Source organism: Aethalodelphis obliquidens, unplaced genomic scaffold, assembly GCF_003676395.1.
Source record: "Aethalodelphis obliquidens isolate GAN/ISIS:26980383/991018 unplaced genomic scaffold, ASM367639v1 scaffold55, whole genome shotgun sequence".
NCBI classification, from domain to species: domain Eukaryota; kingdom Metazoa; phylum Chordata; class Mammalia; order Artiodactyla; family Delphinidae; genus Aethalodelphis; species Aethalodelphis obliquidens.
Window position 1 is genome coordinate 12,146,737 of NW_020837999.1, and position 6,396 is coordinate 12,153,132.

Genomic DNA, 6,396 nt, shown 5'->3' on the forward strand with positions numbered 1-6,396 from the left:
CAGCCAACCACGGCGCGCCCCGCCCAGCTACCTGCCCACCTGGCGGCTGCCTGCGCAGGCGCCCGGCGATCCCGCACCCGCCTCTAGCCTGCGCCTAGCCCGCGTTTAAGGGCTGGTTTTGGTCCGGGAAGGAGGGGCGGGCAGGAAGAGGTTTAAGGTCGACCGAGCGTGGCTAAACCTCAGTTCTGCGTCCGGCGCAGCGTTCCACACCCTAGCCGGCTCCCCTCCCTCCCGGGGCCCTCGCAGGTTCAGTCGACAAACGCGGAGTCCCTAGCACATGCGAGGCACTGCAGAAACAAAGACGGTGAAGCCTGGACCCCCCTCTCCCCGTATCCTACACTCCCTCTGGTGTGGTTGCAGACTTGTAAACAAATGCTGTGGGGAATCCGCGTTCTGATTGTAGTTATACTGGAAACAACTGTTTAAAAATCCCTTGAGGCCAACTGGAGCAAATTCAATCTCTAACAAGCTTTGTGGAAACATTAACAAGAAAAACACTACTGTAGTTCCAACTGAAAATGCATCGAGAGGAATGATTTGGGCAAAAACTTGAGAAACGGGTAGAACTTGGGCGAGGGAGTGGGGAAAGGTATACCAGATCGTTTTGTGTTTCTTGGATGGTTTGTTTTACTGACCTCAAACTGGACTCCAGCGCTAATGATTCTATGTTGGAGAATCCATGTAACCCCCAGGATGGTGCCAGAGACAGGACGTGGGCTCACATCTCAAACTGCTTGCTGGAGAATGTCTGGAATACTAACTTGGAGATTAAATAGGCTTAGAAAAAACAAATCCAAGAGAGGTTACCAGGAACAGCCACTAGAGAATCTTCCTGCACCCTCCTGCACCCCCATACACACACACACACACACACACACGCGCGCGCGCGCGCGCGCACAGGAGAATATTTATGAAAGAGTAGGAATCTGTGTCTGAATGGAGAGAATTTAGATGTTACCAAGAACTTGTTAGAAGGTATTATAAATCAACCAAGCAAAGGGATTTGCAAAGGACCCTATACAAGTCAGTCAAATGGCTGTAATTACACCCCTATGTGATTTCATCTTTATGGAAGGCAAATATGCTATGCTTTATAATTTTAATTTACACCTGAAATCTTGAATAACAAATGCCGGTGCTCTTGCCTGGGTGCTCTTTACCCTCTTGTTTCACTCAAGTAAATTCCTACACATCTTTCAAGGCTCTTGAAATATCAGCACAGAGTGGTAAGTCCATCCATAGCGGAGTTAGGAAGATCTGGGAGTTACAACTCTAACACCACCACATACTAGATGTGGGGTATTGAGTTACTTAACCTTTCTGGTCCTCAATTTTCTCATCTGTAAGATGGACATAAATGACCACCTCTGAAAGTTATTGTGGGAAGTAAACATGACAGTATATGTAGAGAGCCTGGAACATGGCAGGCATTCAGTTAGCAACTAATGGAAGCTAGTATTACTCTGCCATGTCCTCTGACGCCTTCTCTAAGCCAACCCACACTGATGTTGCAGTTGCTCTTTCCTCTGTGTTCCCAAAGCACCTTAAACACACCTGTAAGTACTCACCTCACAGTGTTACCTTTATTCATGGTCAAGTCTGTCTCCTCTAGGTTGTGAGACCCACCTCACAGTGTCATTCAGTTCTTTACTCCCTGAACCCAGAAAAACACCCACAAAACAGGTGCTCAGAAAATCCACATTGAGTGAGTGAATGAATGAATGAGAAACTTTGTATCTGTCTTTTGCAATTCAGTGAATTGTAGCAGCCAGATTGGCAGATAGGGCAGCACTTAAATGACTATGCTACCCAAGTCAGCCGGGAAAGCCTATTTTTGTCAGCAAAGTGAGAACGTTGGGCCGCCCTCCACCTCCACCTCCACTCTGCATTCCTCACAGAAAATGAGATTTTGATCAGAAAGATCACATACCTGTAATCTCACCCCATGCGTAAAATCAGTATTTCTCTTAGGGCTGCGTAGGGATAGACTCCGCTCTTGACCCATGCTTGCAGGGAAGCCTGCCAATCACAAACACACACAAATGCGTTAAAGAACACACGACTCTTTGGTTACTTGGGACCTGACACTCAGCACTGCGACACCCCCTCTCGTGGATAACACTGCTCAGGTCCCAGGGAACTGCTTCTTCATGTTTCCTGCCCAATGTCCTTGACACAAAAGGTGACAACATCTGAATGCTGTGAAGCTCCTGGGTTGTGCCACTACCTGTGCACAGAGACTGTTTCAGAGCCAGTAGGATATGAAACAATGCAAGAGCTTAGGTAACAGGAAAAAGACAAGTGCACTTGTCAGATCCCTCCACTAAGATGCCTTGGATGCAATAGATTCTTGTATGAGAAAATACCACCTCCCAGTAGCACCAAGTATACATTTTCTTGTTTCTCTACATGCTCTAATTTAAGGTCCCAGAGGTACGCACAAATTAATGCAGTATCTGCAACATATCACATGGAGGCTGATGAGTATTTTGCAAAATTAAACACTTCATATTACTCTTAAATGTATATATGTAGGTCTAGGCATAACGTATGTGAAACGTGACACTGACTTGACACTGAACACGAGAATCATCAGTAGCTTTTGATAAAAATATTTAATAAGATTTTATTGCATTTTCAAAAAGTCAAGTAAAAAGTTTCAACTTTATTTAAATACTTGGTTTAATTTTTAACATTTGTTAATTATAAATTATATTTCTTCCCTTTAACTTTTAATTTTGAATATTTTAGAAAAATAATTCTTGAAAACATAAAAAGTGACAATTTTATTTGAAAATTGAATTTATGTTGTCATGATAATATATTCCAATTTTGTAATAATAATTGGATTCAGTCATCTTTGATATTTTGCCAATTTTCAGTCATATGAAAACTACAGAGAATTCCCTGGCAGTCCAGTGGTTAGAACTGGGAGCTTTCACTGCCAAGGGCACAGGTTCAATCCCTGGTTGGGGAACTAAGATCAACAACAAAAAGAAAACTATAGCTCTACGTGTATTTGTCAATGTAGGAGGATCAAACATAATTTAACAATTGTTTAGCTTGATTTATAGCTTTAAAATATTTAGACAGGGGCTTCCCTGGTGGCGCAGTGGTTGGGAGTCCGCCTGCCGATGCAGAGGACGTGGGTTCATGACCCGGTCCGGGAAGATCCCACATGCCGCGGAGCGGCTGGGCCCGTGAGCCATGGCCGCTGAGCCTGTGCGTCCGGAGCCTGTGCTCCGCAACGGGAGAGGCTACAGCAGTGAGAGGCCCGCGTACCGCAAAAAAAAAAAAAAAAACCAAAAAAATATATAAATATATATAAATATATAAAAATTTAGACATATGGACTTCCATTTGTACTATTTCCCAGACCCTACAAATCTTACGGGCACACTTGCCTGTAAGTGGTCCAGTCAAAGGATTTGGGTTGCCTGAGGGGAAATGCTAGATGCGTTCAGATGTAAAAGGACAAGGATTTTCTGTTTTAAATTAGGAGAAAAACAAGCCTGCTATCAAAGTATCAGTGTACAAGCTTTATGTTCAAGCAGTGATGAAATTACCTGAAGCAGGGGATTATAAGTCTTATAACCCAGACAGTCCCACCTACAGCAAAACTCTTAACAGAATTTCAGCCTGAGGAAGACGGGTGAGGTATCTGCATCCAGCAGGATTGGAGCATGGGATCTTACCCCAGGGAAAACCTGGTCAGTCTCCTTTCCCTCCAAGGTCTCTCTACTTTCTCCAAGGCAGCCTCCCTGTCCCCCATTGACTTAACCTCACAGAGTCCTTCAGTCCTTTCACATTTATTGAGCACCTACTACATACCATACACAAGGCCAGGTGCTTGATGTACAAATACAAAACTAAAGAGACATTATCCCTGACTTCAAAGAACTTTAGAGACCAACCTCCTCTCCTGCTGGAAAGAGGAAGGAAGCACTTTGAGTTAATTGCAGGACCCATAAGAAAGAGGGAAGGAGGCAGAATATTAGAATCTGCGCTGGAACCCAATATAACTAGTTATATCACTATGCAAGTAGTTATGTAATGCTTGAGGAACATTATCTTAAAATATAAGGTATCTTAAAATATCTTAAAACTAACTTCCTCCCCCCTCCTTGTTCTCAAGGTTGCTGATTCATTTTTTTAATTGGTCTGTTATTCAGTTAAAAAACATTTATTGAGTGCTATGTGCCAACAAAGAAATATGCAGTTCCTATTTTCAAAGAGGATAAAGTTACAAATGATGACTTTTTGACCATTTTAGCAGGGAAATGAGGTTTTGACCGTTTTAGCAGGGAAATTTTAGCAGGGAAATGAAAAAAGACAAAAGAGAACCCACAGGACATATGTCAGCGCTTATGAAATATTTACTATGCAGTATATGACAATGTGTCATGTGTATGTGGTGGTATAATCTCCACACTTCTTGGGAAGAATTGTTCTTTTTTCTGTAATTACTGTTGATTCTCTGAAGTGATAATGATAGAAAAAGGCAGGTGTTTTTAAAATATTCTTAGCAGGATTAAATATTTGTGGTCTTCCATAACTCTGTTCATAGTGCCTTGACCTGACGCTTATGTGAGTTATATACGTGATATTACGGTAAAATGGTCAAAATATCAGTTGTCATACTGTGAAAACCATGTCTATGAAATCTGTACGTCTGAGAACCACTGGTCTCATGGATCCCCATCTATAACTAGTTCTTCTCTACCTTCATTTCTTTTTCCCAACCATAAAATAGGTGTTGCCTGCTCTCTGTTTTCTCTCTTTACACATTCACCTTTGGAAAGTTTATTCCTTTCAGGGTTTCAACAACACATTTCTACAGTGCTTTACAATTTATAAAGATCTTTTACAGCATAAAGTAGTCCCTAGTGTCGGAAGGATATGGGTTTAAATCTAGTTCCTCCTTTTATCAGTTTTGTGATCATGTGTAACCAAACTCAGGTTTGGCTGTTTGCCACTTGAAAGCCAATGCTCAAGAGAAAAGTGTTGGTTGGAAAGGAAAGGTTGCTTTATTCAGGAGGCTGACAACCTGGGGAGAAGGTGGACTCATGTCCAAGAACCAACTTCGAAGATTCTGCTTAACCATGAAAGTTTTTAAAGGGAGAAAGTGGAAGTCAAACACAGTTAATCATTTGGGGAGGGGGTCAGCATCTTCATTATCTTCCACTGTGTGCAGACTTTCTTCTGATTGGTTGGTGGTGAAGTAAGAGGGCAGTGCTCCAGGAATCTGGTGCTCAGCCTGAAGTTAGCATCATCCACCTGGGTGGGGGCCTCAGTTCCTGCAGAAGAACTCAGAGGTATATTTTATGTGTATTCCTTGAGGAGGAACTAGGATCCTTCTTTATCACTGCATTATTGTTTCTTGAGTGCTCCTCCTTTGTTTCTGCATTCCCTCACTTTTCTGATCAACAACTGTTTGAATCTGCCCTTTGGAATTCAGGGAAGGTCTAGGAGGCTGAAGTCTTTTTCCTACAAACAAGAAATGGGGGGACACAGAGAGGATTTGTACCCAGGACAGCCCCACAGAGTCCTGCTTGGTTTCACATGGTCAAGTTATTTCATCTTTCTAAGACTTGATTTCTTCATATGTAAAAAGAGATAAAAATAATACCTGCTCCCAGGGTTTTATGGGATGTGAATGAGATAATCAGTATAAAATGCTCACCATCTCTTTTCAACAAAAGGTGCCAGGACTACTAGATATTGACATACAAAAGAATGAATTTGAACCCTTTCCTCAAGTCATATATGAAAATCAAGTGAAAATGAATCATAAGCTTAAATTTAAGAGGCAAAACTGCAAGCCCTCACCCCAATTTTGCCTATAAAACTCTTCCCTGAAACCCAACAGGGAGTTCAGGTTTCTTGAGCACAAGACACCCATTATCCTTGCTTGACCTACAGTAAACCTCTCTCTGCTCCACACTCTTCTGTTTTCGTTCGTTTGGCCTCACTGTGCATTGGGCACATGAACTTGCATTTGACAACAAAAGTATACAACTCTTGGGAGAAAATATAGGAATAAATCTTCATGACTTTGGGTTAGGCAAAATCTTTTTTAGATTTGACATCTAAAGCACAAATGACAAAAGAAAAAAAATAGAAAAATTGGACTTGATCAGAATTAATAGCCTTTGTGCTCAACGGACACCAAGAAAGTGGGAAAAAACAAGCCATAGAATGGGAGAAAGGATTTGCAAATCATCTATCTAATAAGGGACTTTTATCTAAGAGGTGTAAAGAACTATTACAACTCAATAATAAAAGGACAACCCAATTTTTTAAATGGAAAAAGGCTCTGTATAGACATTTCTCCCAAAAAGATACACAAATGGCCAATGAGCACATGAAAAGATGTTCAACATCATTAGTCATCAG